The 13688-nt window shown below is 47.4% G+C and overlaps 1 pseudogene; it reads left to right on the top strand.

Annotated features, from left to right (window-relative positions):
* Positions 1–2543: 2543 nt before the first annotated feature.
* LOC103647741 (uncharacterized) lies at positions 2544–3110 on the top strand (annotated as a pseudogene).
* The last annotated feature ends 10578 nt before the right edge of the window (positions 3111–13688 follow it).

Here is a 13688-nt window from a genome sequence, read left to right as displayed (position 1 = left end):
GGTGGCAAAGTGGGCGGTAGCGCGGGCGAGAGGCGGGCGAGAGAGGGTCGCCGGGCGACGGCGCTCGCGCCCGGCGAGAGCGGGCGATATCGCCTCGCTCTCGCCCGCGCTGGAGCGCCCGCCCGGGCGAGAGGGAGGCGAGAGCGAGGCGAGGCACTGGCGGGGCGAGAGCGCAGGCGAGAACGACGTGGCGCGATCTGACTGGTCCACGTGTCGCGATCTGATTGGTCCACGTGTGCTAGCCGTTGCAACTAGCCGTTTTTGACCGTTTGGAGTCCAAAAAATTCGAAAAAAATGAAAAAAATCATAAATTTCATCCTCAATCCCTCTATATATATATCCCTACCCGGGTGGAGCTCATTCCACATACACCATTTCATCTCATTTCTCTCTTCCAAACTCGCCTTTTCTACTCATCTTCACGTCATGTCTTCCTCGAGCACAAACTCAAGTGAAGGAGCCGAAGGGGTAATGTGCAATGCATTGCAAGCAGCCATGGAGGAGGCTATGCTCAACCTCAATGAAGAGTCGTCGAGCCGGCCCAAGCGTCGTCAACGCTACATCAATCGTGATCGTGAGTCTGCCCATGATCGGCTTTATCAAGACTACTTCGCCGATGACTGTGTGTATCCTCCAAATTACTTTCGGCGCAGGTTTCGACTCGGGCTCTCTCCCCTACAAAAGATGTTGAGTGCACTTTTGGAGTGTTGAAATCTCGGTTCAACATTATAGCAGTTCCTGGACGTTCTTACTCTCAACGTACTCTTGGTTTGATCATGCGTGCATGTGTCATTTTGCACAATATGATCATCGATGACGAGCGTGATGCCGATTTAGACGAGACATATGAGACAACTGATTCTACAGTCGGCCCGTTGATCTACTACAATGCAACCCCGAGCCTAGCAGCTAGGATTCAAATGGACAACGAGATGACGGACACATCGATGTATACACAACTACTAAATAATTTGGTTGAACATGTATGGGGACATAATAATCATTAGATTTATGTAATTTTCTATTAATTATTATGTATTTTTAAATCGTCATGTACTTTTATTTTAATTATTACGCAATTTGTAATTTTTAATTCAATAAAAAATATTATGTTGTGTGTTTTCTTAGCGTTGAAATAAATCCGCGTGAATTACTTAATTCTGAAATAGAAAAGCTGATGTGGCTATAGACTGAGGCTGTAGCGTGCTGCAGCCTGTGCACTGGAGCAGCAGAGGCGAGAGTGGAGGCGAGAGCTGACGTGGCAGGGGCGAGAGGGAGGCTGTGCACTGGACTCAGCCTAATGCTACAACAGCTCCTCATCCGCAGGCACACTTCCTCTGCCGTTCTCAAGGTGTGCCGGCCGCATGATGCGTTTCACCTTCCAAGAACCCGCGCGAGCTGCGAGCAAGCACCGGCAACTGCTGGGGGCAGAGCACAATGCCCCCGCAAGCTAGGCAGCGGCTAGCCGGCTACTGCTTCCGACGCTCCCCGCCTGGACACAGCTGTAGCACGTAGCTTGATTTGAGGAATCTGTGGACGTTGAGTTGCTGCTGCTGCTGATGCAGATGCATATGCAGATGCAGTGCTGCTCCTTGCCTCCTCCTTCGATCTTCCCAGGTCCCAGCTCCATAAACATTCAGTGAGAGGCGTCCATCCAGCCAGATGTCAGTCGCTGATGCACTCGGAGCATCTACATGGCCAGCACAGGCACGACACGAAGAAGCACCGCTCAGACACGATCCGGCTCGCCTAGTATAGTGCTAGTGGCTGGTACGGCAAGGCTATAGTGTCGTGTCTGGGCCACCATCTCGACCCGTTGTGCTGACACAGACACGACACGGTTATATTTTTTATTTTAAAAATAATAGTTTACATATATTAAGTATAAGAATTCAACATATAACACAATAAAACTATAGTTGCACTGGTTAGATGGGTGTGTTTAAGTCTCTCATACATTTGGTTGTGTGTTTGAACACACATAGCTATATATTTTTTTACTAAATTATACAATATACTTAGATTGACCAACGTGCTATCGGACCATGTCTAGGCTGCTAACGCGGCACATGGGCCCATCTGACACGACACGATTCACTAGCCGGATCTGACAGGACGTGCCTAAAATGGGTCGTGGCAGGTCGGATCAGCCCGGTCCTTTTGGCCATCTATATCCACCGGAGTTGAGCGCTGAGTGCCGGCTGGCCCCATGGAATCCTTGAAGCCACCACACCAACAGCCATGCCCATCACGGAGACTGATCATGTAATGCAACTGAAAAAAAATCAAGATCCATAAAAGGGTGAGGCGGCGTGCATGGCCGTGCGGCCTCTGCCGGTCAGCCCAACCCAACATCTCCAACTTTGTTTAGGTCTTGTTCGTTTACGTCGGATTGCATCCGGAATCGTTTCAGCTAATCAAAGTCTATATAAATTAGAGAAGCAATCCGACTATAAATCGTTCCGACCCATCAATCCGGCACAAACAAACAAGTCCTTAATCGGCCGACCAACGGATCATCGTCATCGGGCGGCGAGCAAGCTCAGCTGGCCGCGGGAGGCAGGAGCCACGAGCGAGCCAGCTCCTATATAACGGCCCTCACGGTCACAGCCATCTGATCTCGCTTCAGCTCTGATATCTCCCTCTTTCGTAATCTAACTGAAGAAACACAACACAATGCCTCGGCTCTTCATCTTCTGCTTGGTGTCCAGCCAGCTGGCCGCTACCGCCGTCATGGCGCGGCCGTTCGCCACCGTCCTCCTGGGCGGCGTTGCGGTCAGCAGCGTCGCTGCGGACGCTTCTCGTTCCGCTCCTGCCGTCGTCGCCCTGCGCGCGCACTCCCTGCTGGAGGAGCCCAGGTTCGCCGGATCGCCGCTGAGAGCTCGCACCACGGCGAGCACAGACCCTTTGACCGGACGTTCGCCGGCCGCAAGATCATAGTGGCGGGCCTCGCCGCGGCCATCGTCGCCGCCATCTTCTGCTACATCCGCATCACGAGAGGAAGAAGAACGTGGAGCCAAAAGTCTGATCTAGGGCGCGTTTGGTTGAGAGCTAACTGAAATGGAGGGACTCAGTTTTCTAAGAATCGACCTATTTTATTTTATATTTGGCAAATAAAATAGAATCGCTATATTTTTTGTTTATTTAAAGAGTAGAATAGAGAGTAGTTGTTCCGTTCATTATTTGGTTAGAAAGTTATATAAGCGTGGAGTGGACTAGAGAGAAGAACGTTTGCGTCCGAAAAAACGTTCACATTCGGTCGATTTGATGGAGCGAGAGCATGCTAAATATTTACCATATATAGACTTCAGAAACCGTTCTACTCTTCTTCGTTAGAAACCAAACATAAAAAAAATAAGCAATGAGCCGTTCAATTCACCTCTGCCCCACAACTGAAGAATTTGAAGCCTTATCCGATCTCGGAGATGAGGCAGTGGAGCAAGGCTTCGAGCTGGTTGAGAAGGAGAGGGTCCCGCCCCCGCCGCGCTTTTGCTTCTGTGGGGTTATAGATGTCCAAATAGTGCGGGCCGCCCGTTTGGCCCGTGACACAGCACGAATTTAGCCCGGTCCAAATATGGCCCGGCACGGCCCGTTTAGCGGGCCGGGTATGGACAGATACGGCGGCCCGCGTGCTTTGGCCCGGCCTGGCCCAATAAATAGGTCGGCCCGACGTCGGCCCGCATATTTATGTAAATACTAAATATGTAAATACATTTAATTCTCTCATAGTATGTAAATACTAAATACGCGGCCAAACATATATAAAATGCATACATAAATATAAAATACATACATAAATATTTTGTTGTCTTAATATATATAAATAATATGTTATTATATATGATTAATTCTGTTAAATATATGTATTTATATACCGTTCTACTGTTGGTTCGGGCCAGTGTCCGGCCCGGTCCGTTGAGGCCCACCGGGCCAACGGGCCGGCCCGGCACGATTTTCCCTGTGCGTGCCGGGTTTGGGCATGTCCCTAGGCACATGGGCCAGCCCGACCCGGCCCGAAGCATCAACGGGCCGTGCCTGGTCCGGCCCTATTCGTACCGGGCCGAAACGGGTTCGGGCCGGGTCCGTGCCGGGTGGCCCGTTTGGACATCTATAGTGGGGGTAGGTTTATACGGAATGCAGTGATGGACGAGCCGTGAGTGAATTCGCAATTCGCATGGGATGCCACGTATATCCGGGCGGCCTTGTTTGGTCCGAGGTCCATCGCCATGATGTGGTCCGCCGGCAACGGCAGCGGCGGACTGAATTATTATTTATTAGTGCGCCTACGCGCGTGCCATTAGAGTCCTTACGCGCCGTATCAACAGGGCAAAGGAGCAGGCATTCCTGGCTTCCTTGGTCTGCCATGGCGCAAATGCCACTAGTACAATTTGGCTCTATACAAGCGGTAGGCTTTTTACATCACAGACGGTTCGGTTAGAAAACTGCCTGTAATGTCCCAGACGGTTCAGTACGCCTGTGATGTAATAGTATCACAAGCGGTTTTTGTTTAGGATCGCCTGTGGTGCTCTATCCTTTTCACAAGCGGACCCTAAGACAAAACCGCCTGTGATTGTAAAAATATGAAAATACAATTTAAATATGAAAATAATTTATTTTTTAACAGAAATATGCAAATACAATTTAAATGAATTAATATTTATTTTTAACAATAATATGCAAATACAATTTAAATGAATTATAATAGCACACATAGATAACTAGAGAGATTTTAAATTAATTGGCAACCACAATTCATAGTCGATCATACATGATAACAAATACAATTTGATTCATACAATTTTTCATGAACTACCATTTTTCCGCATGTATGGCTTTAAGTTCTTATCAATTTTCTTTTCCACACGCTTGATTCTCTCTGGACCGTTAAAGACGAACATCTCTTCATACTTATTGTATTCCTCATCTTGGTCTCCCACATTCTCAACTCCAACAATTTTTTGCTTTCCAGAAATAACTACATGCATCTTCTCATCTGCTGGATCGAGTACATAGAACACTTGTGCAACACATTCGGCGAGAACCCACGGGTCATCTTTATATCCTACTTTCTTTAAGTCTACCAGTGTGAGTCCGTAGTTATCCACTATCACCCCCACGGGATGTTGTACCCATTGGCACTTAAATAAGGGTATTTTCATGCTTGGGCCATAATCAAGTTCCCATATTTCCTCTATGAATCCAAAATATGTGGTCTTCTGTCCATGTAGGTCAAAAGCATCGATACGAACACCGCTATTTTGTGCAACACTTTTCATGTCTTTTGATTTAGTGTAGAATGTGTACCCATTGATGTCATATGCTTGTCATGATGTCACAAAACACGATGGCCCAGAAGCCAAATTCTTCATTGTTTTCTCTTCCGAAGAGTCTCCGAATGGGATGTTTTTGTCCATTAACCATTTGCTGAAACGATGTTTGTGCTCCCTCATGATCCAGTCCTCTGTGCGGTTCTGATTTTCTTTACGAAGCTCATTCAGGTGTTCCTCTATGTAAGGCTCGGCTATCGTGAGATGTTGTAGTACACTACCATGAGCACAATGTACTAGCTTGTAATCCTCAACGCGAAAAGTTTTCTTGCCCATTCTCCCTCTCCCACATAGTTTACCCTCATGTTTAGGTACATGCACACCTATCATTGTTCCGTCACTGATGTAATCTATACAGCTCTCAATCACTTCTTCTGTAGTGTATCCCTCCATGATTGAACCCTCTGGGTGAGCGCGATTTCGCACATAACCTTTTAATACTCCCAGGTATCGCTCCAACTGAAACATATGATGTAAATATAGTGGCCCTAATATTTTTATCTGATCCACGAGATGTATGATTAGGTGTACTTGCATATCAAAAAATGATGGAGGAAAACACATTTTAAGCTTGCACATAGTCTCGATGATATATGCCTTTAGATAGTCCAAGTATTCTAAAGCTATTACTTTTTGTGAAACCGCATTGAAAAAGTAACACAAGCGTGTGATGACAACTTTGACATGCTCTGTTTCGAGGGCTCTTACCGCAATTGGGAGGAACAACGTCATCATCACATGGCAGTCATGAGAGTTGTAGCCAAATAGAGACAAGTCCTTCATCCTGACTAGTCTGTTGATATTGGATGAGAAACCTGTGGGCACTTTGACCCCACGCAAACATTTGCAAATCTTTGTTCTCTCCTCAACTAACAAGTTGTAGCTAGCTGGGGGGAGGTAAGGCTTCCCTTTGCCACTATCCACTGGATAAAGTTCCGGTCTGATTTGAAGATCTACTACATCATTGCGTGATTTGAGTCCGTCTTTTGTCTTACTCGGCATGCCCAGCAAGGTTCCAATGATGCTGTCAAAAACATTTTTTGTTACATGCATCAAATCAATGCTGTGGCAAATTTCCATATCCTTCCAGTACGGGAGGTACTTGAAAAAAATTGATTGCTTCTTGAAAGTTGTGTAAGTTGAAGGGTCAGTTCTCTTTCTCTTTTTCTCCTTTGTTTTTTCCCTTTCCGAATACAACATGAATGTTCTTTACAATTTCAAAAACAAGTTTCCCACTATAAGCCTTTGGTGCACCTTCACTTTCCAGTTGATTGTTAAATTCCACTTTCATCTTTCGATACTTATGTTGCTTCATCAAGAACCGTCTGTGTCCCATGAACACCAACTTCTTGGATGATTTAAGGTACATGGAAGCAGTTCCATCGACGCACACTACACAACCATTCTTTCCTTTAGTCTTTTGCCCTGATAGTGTGGCTGAGAGCACCTAGAGGGGGGGGGGTGAATAGGTGATCCTGTGAAACTTAAACTTATAGCCACAAAAACTTGTTAAGTGTTAGCACAATAATCGCCAAGTGGCTAGAGAGAAGGTCTTGCACAATACGATAATCACAAAGAATTCAACACAGAGAAGACACAGTGATTTATCCCATGGTTCGGCCAAGTACAAAACTTGCCTACTCCACGTTGTGGCGTCCCAACGGACGAGAGTTGCACTCAACTCCTCTCAAGTGATCCAATGATCAACTTGAATACCACAGTGTTATGCTTTTCTTTTCTTATCCCGTTCGCGAGGAATCTCCACAACTTGGAGCCTCTCGCCCTTACACTTTTGATGTTCACAAAGAATCACGGAGTAAGGAAGGGAAGCAACACACACAAATCCACAGCAAGAATGCGCACACACACGGCCAAGAATCGAGCTCAAAGACTATCTCAAAGTTCTCACTAGAACGGAGCTCGAATCACTTAGAAAGACAAACGAATGCGCAAAGACTGAGTGTGGATGATCAAGAATGCTCTAAGGTTGCTTGGTGTCCTCCTCCATGCGCCTAGGGGTCCCTTTTATAGCCCCAAGGCAGCTAGGAGCCGTTGAGAGCAAATCTGGAAGGCCCTTCTTGCCTTCTGTCGTCGGGTGCACCGGACAGTCCGGTGCACACCGGACACTGTCCGGTGCCCGATTTCCTTCCTTAAATAGCGAAGCCGACCGTTGGCAGACTTGGAGCCGTTGGCGCACCGGACATGTCCGGTGCACACCGGACAGTCCGGTGCCCCCTTCTAGCCGTTGGCTCGGCCACGTGTCCCGCGCAGATCGCGCGGCCGACCGTTGGCCCGGCCGACCGTTGGCTCACCGGACAGTCCGGTGCACACCGGACAGTCCGGTGAATTTTAGCCGTACGCCGTCGGCAAAGTCCCGAGAGCGGCCACTTCGCTTGAGGCAGCCTGGCGCACCGGACACTGTCCGGTGTACCACCGGACAGTCCGGGGCCCCAGACCGAAACAGCCTCTTGGCTGTACACAACCAACTCTTCTCTTTTCTTCTTCTTTCTGTTTCTGATACTTAGACAAATATATTAGTACACAAAACCAATGTACTAAGACTTAGAAACATACCTTTGCTCTTGATTTGCACTTTGTTCATCCATGGGCATAGATTCACATTTAAGCACTTGTGTTGGCACTCAATCACCAAAATACTTAGAAATGGCCCAAGGGCACATTTCCCTTTCAATCTCCCCCTTTTTGGTGATTTATGCCAACACAACATAAAGCAACTAGAACAAGTGCAATATCACTTCAAATAAAAATGAATTTGAGTTTTATTCAATTTTGGCATATATGGATCATCCTTTGCCACCACTTGGTTTGTTTTTGCAAATCAAACTCAAATCTCTATCTCTAAGTCAAACACACATGTTGAAGCACAAGGAGAGTCATTCCAAAAGAGATTGATCAAAGATTTCAAAAACTCCCCCTTTTTCCCATAATAACTACTTCTCCCCACAAGAGGCCAACTTTTGACAAAAGAGACAACAAAAGAGTTTTGACAAACCAAGAGCTCTACTCTACTATTTTCAAATCTCTCAAGTGGTAGCTGATCCATCTATTGCTTTGGCCTTTATTTTCTCCCCCTTTGGCATCAAGCACCAAAATGGGATCAATCTTGGCCCCAGAACCCCATTGCCTCACCAAAATTTTCAATAAGAATACAAAGGCAATAAGAGTACATGAGATGAACTTGGAATAAGTTACCCTCTCATCGGAGTGCAGTGGAAGTCTTTCATGGTCCAAGTCCACCTTTTCCCTTTTAATTCTCCTTTGAGACTAAAACAAGCAAACTCAAGCATACGGTTAGTCTCAAAGGGTCAAGTTGTAACACATCTCCCCCTGAAATTGTGCATCACTTTGCAACGGACTTGTGAGGTCCAGGGAGTGTTTGTACAACTTGAGCACCACTATAAGCAACAAAATGCAGAATGAACATGATCAAAGGCATAAACACATGTATGCTACAATTCAATCCAAGTTCCGCGAATCTAAGACATTAAGCTCACTACGCAACTTGCAAAAGGTCTTCTCATCTAGAGGCTTGGTAAAGATATCGGCTAGCTGGTTCTCGGTGCTAACATGAAACACTTCGATATCTCCCTTTTGCTGGTGGTCTCTCAAAAAGTGATGCCGGATGTCTATGTGCTTTGTGCGGCTGTGTTCAACAGGATTTTCCGCCATGCGGATAGCACTCTCATTATCACATAGGAGTGGGACTTTGCTCAGATTGTAGCCAAAGTCCCGGAGGGTTTGCCTCATCCAAAGTAGTTGCGCGCAACACTGTCCTGCGGCAACATACTCGGCCTCAGCGGTGGATAGGGCAACGGAGGTTTGTTTCTTAGAGTTCCACGACACCAGGGACCTTCCTAAGAATTGGCACGTCCCTGATGTACTCTTCCTATCGACCTTACATCCAGCATAGTCGGAATCTGAGTATCCAACCAAGTCAAAGGTAGACCCTTTTGGATACCAGAGCCCGAAGCAAGGCGTAGCAACCAAATATCTAAGAATTCGCTTCACCGCCACTAAGTGACACTCCTTAGGATCGGATTGAAATCTAGCACACATGCATACGCTGAGCATAATATCCGGTCTGCTAGCACATAAGTAAAGCAAAGAACCTATCATTGACCGGTATGCTTTTTGATCAACGGACTTACCTCCTTTGTTGAGGTCGGTGTGTCCGTCGGTCCCCATCGGAGTCTTTGCGGGCTTGGCGTCCTTCATCCCAAACCGCTTCAGCAAGTCTTGCGTGTACTTTGTTTGAGAGATGAAGGTGCCGTCCTTGAGTTGCTTCACTTGAAACCCAAGGAAGTAGTTCAACTCGCCCATCATCGACATCTCGAATTTCTGTGTCATCACCCTGCTAAACTCTTCACAAGACTTTTGGTTAGTAGAACCAAATATTATGTCATCGACATAAATTTGGCACACAAACAAATCACCATCACATGTCTTAGTAAAAAGAGTTGGATCGGCTTTCCCAACCTTGAAAGCATTAACAATTAGAAAGTCTCTAAGGCATTCATACCATGCTCTTGGGGCTTGCTTAAGTCCATAGAGCGCCTTAGAGAGCTTACACACGTGGTCGGGGTACCGTTCATCCTCGAAGCCAGGGGGTTGCTCCACGTACACCTCCTCCTTGATTGGCCCATTGAGGAAAGCGCTCTTCACATCCATTTGGTACAACCTGAAAGAATGGTGAGCGACATATGCTAGCAAGATACAAATGGACTCTAGCCTAGCCACAGGAGCAAAAGTCTCCTCAAAGTCCAAACCTGCGACTTGGGCATAACCTTTTGCCACAAGTCGAGCCTTGTTCCTTGTCACCACTCCGTGCTCGTCTTGTTTGTTGCGAAACACCCACTTGGTTCCCACAACATTTTGCTTAGGACGAGGCACCGGTGTCCAAACTTCATTGCGCTTGAAGTTGTTGAGTTCCTCCTGCATGGCCAATACCCAATCCGGATCTAGCAAGGCCTCCTCTACCCTGAAAGGCTCAATAGAAGAGACAAAGGAGTAATGCTCACAAAAATTAACTAATCGAGATCGAGTAGTTACTCCCTTGCTAATGTCACCCAGAATTTGGTCGACGGGATGATCCCTTTGAATCATCGCTCGAACTTGGGTTGGAGGTGCCGGTTGCGCTTCTTCCTCCATCACGTGAACATCTTGTGCTCCCCCTTGATCACACGCCTCCTCTTGATGAACCTGTTCATCATCTTGAGGTGGGGGATGCACCGTTGTTGAGGAAGAAGGTTGATGTCACACCCGGTTTTAGAAGGCAAACCGAATGCGAACCATGTACGTGCCAGGATCAGTTATTCACGTACACAGCAGTTACATAATATGGACATCATCACACAGTGCTCAAAATAGTATTAATAAGGGAAATAGTCGATTACATCATACGCCTGAGACGTCCATATAGTTCTTACAATAAATCAAAGTGCGGAAAAGAAACGTAGATAAACGCGGCCTTCACAGGCAGCCGACTGGGGGTTGCCGCTAACCCACTCCTAGAACTCGTCGTAGTCTTGGAACTCCTGGAAGTCTCCTTCCAAAGCTTCATCTTCGCCTGAGCAGTGGTTGCAATGCTGACAACCTGGGGGGGGGGGGGTTTGGTGTGTAGAGCAAGGGTGAGTACACATCAACATACTCAGCAAGTATCCTGTTTGGCTGTAGTGGACTAGCTTTATGTGGGGATAAGTCAAGCAGTTGCTTTTAGTTGGTCAGGTTATTACTTATTAGTAGAAAGCCAGGTTTTAACATTAACCCAAGTTATTAGCCCAATGTATCCTTTCCAAACGGAAAGAATACCACTTACCAATACCATAATCGTAATCAGAACCATCAATCTCATTGTCACCTGTACCAAAGTATCTCTGATCAAGTATCACTAATCTCTGGAGCTCCCTTGGCCGCTCATAACCGCGAGCACGGCTGATATATCAGTTTCATAACACTCTGCAGAGGTTGTGCACTTTACCCACAAGCCGTGATTCCCTCTCTGGCCCGGGCTTGCAAGACCCTTATTCACTCCCGAGGTGAATGGCCAAGGATTCACTACGAAGCCTTTACAAAGATTCCCCGGGGCTGTAGCCACCCGTTAGGTTTCCTGAATGTATCGCACTCCTCCCCAAGGGACAAATCAACCTTGGCAGAGCGAGCCGCATACACCGAGCCCCATTGACGGCACGACGACGAAGCGAACTACACCCCGGATCCTCTAATTATTCAGCTAAGGGCACCCCATTCCACCCTCATGGTTGCACTGTTTTCCCGGGCGGTCATCCATTGAACAGGTCCTTACGGAGAGGCACTCGAGAAACCGCTCGAGTCCCCTTAAATGCCACAAGTATAATCATAAATAAGAACGGGAAAACAGCGTATCATAGATAACCACATCATGTTCATTGATTAAAGTTGAGCAATAGCATCAAACTAAGCAGTAATAATCCGACCCAAATAGGTAAACAAGGACATGGATAACAAAAAGCTAGTCAATCCTTAGGTATAAATGTGTGATGCGGGAGGTGAATTAAAGAATGATTAGGACAGAGATAGGTCAAAGGACACTTGCCTCCACCAACCGACTGCTGCTCAGGGGCTTCTCCTGCGAATTCCTCGGGCTCTTCGACCGGATCGTTCTCTATGCGATTGCAAACATACATACATCCATCCACATATTTAATACAAAAGAACAGTACACCATACAAGATGACAAATAAAGTGAATATGCATCAAGTATGACATTCGATATCGCATTTGTTATGGTTAGAAAGAAACGGGAAAGGGTCTCGCAGGGGGTTAAATCTTATGCACTAACGATCAATTACAATTGGTTCTTAACAAAAGAATTCTGTTACATATACACTAATGGAAACCTAATCATTTTAAGTTGATCAACATTGCACGAGATAAACAATTAACTACATGAATCAACTAGCATAACGGAATTTTAAATTAAACTTCCTATTTCAATAACATGAACAATGATTAACCTACCTAAAATAAAGTAACTAGGATCACAGAAAGTAAATAAAATAAAATAAAAATAAAAAAAATAAAAAAATAAAAAAAAACAGAGGGGGGGGGGCGGTTGAACCGGCCCTAGGGCGGTTGAACCGGCCCTGCGCAGGGGGACGCGGCCAGGGGCCAGGGCGGCCAGGCGGGCGACCGGGGCTGGCCAGGGGCCGGCTGGGGCTGGCCAGGCGGGGGCTGGGGCGCGCGGCCAGGGGCGGCCGTGGCCGGCTGGGGCCAGGGCGGCGCGGCAGCGGCCGGCTGGGGGCGCGGCCAAGGCGGCCAGGCCAGGGCGGCCAGGCGGCCGGGCTGCTGAGGAGAGAGGAGGGGGAGGGGAGAGGGAGGGAGGAGGGAGAGAGGGAGGAGGGGGGGCTCACCGGCGAGGGGCGGCCGACGGCGAGGGCGGCGGCCGGCGCTAGGGCAGGGGGGTAGGGGCGGTGGCGGCTTAGGGTGGGGGAGAGAAAATGAGAGAAAATGAGAGGGAGGGAGAGAGAATTGGGGAAAAAGGGGAGGTGGGGGGGGGGCGGTTGGGCCTTTTTGGGCCCAAAAGGGGGCGCAAGGGCGGCTGGGCCGGCCAGGGTCGGCCCACGGCGCGGGAGAGAGAGAAAAAGAGGAGAGAAAAAAGAGAGAGAAAAAGAAAGAAAAGATCTTCTCCTCATTTTCGAAATCCGATCTTTCTACATGAATGCATTTGCACTTTCAAAGCAATCAAAAGAAATGCAAGGTTCGGCATGGTGCATCAAACAACATAAAGTATTTAGGGTTTTTCTTACACGGGAAATCCAAACCGAATCCCGCTAGAACTTTGGAAAAGGTCAAGGTTTAGCGAGGGAAAAAAAAGAAAAAGAAAAGGTAACGCCCGAATTTTGGCGAGTAAAGAAAAGAAAAAAATTCAACTGCAAAATTCGGGGCGTTACAAACCTATCCCCCTTAAAAGAATCTCGCCCTCGAGATTCAGGGCTGGCTAGCAAAGAGCTCTGGGTACTTAGCCATCAGATCATCTTCACGCTCCCAGGTTGCTTCTTCCTCAGAGTGGTGATCCCATCTGACTTTGCACATTCTGATGGTCTTCCTTCGGGTGACTCTGTCTGCAATCTCAAGGATCTGAGCTGGCTTCTCAACATAGGTCAAGTCCTCCTGGACCTCAAGACCTTCCACTGGCAACTGCTCTTCTGGCACACGCAAGCACTTCTTCAACTGAGACACATGAAAGACATCATGCACAGCAGACAAATTCTCTGGCAGGCTGAGCTGATAAGCCACTTCTCCACGCTTTGAGAGGATCTGGTACGGACCAATGTAGCGGGGTGCTAGCTTGCCTTTCACTCC

The sequence above is a fragment of the Zea mays genome, chromosome 2 (genome assembly GCF_902167145.1).
Source record: "Zea mays cultivar B73 chromosome 2, Zm-B73-REFERENCE-NAM-5.0, whole genome shotgun sequence".
NCBI lineage: Eukaryota > Viridiplantae > Streptophyta > Magnoliopsida > Poales > Poaceae > Zea > Zea mays.
This window is presented reverse-complemented; position numbering and strand designations above follow the sequence as displayed.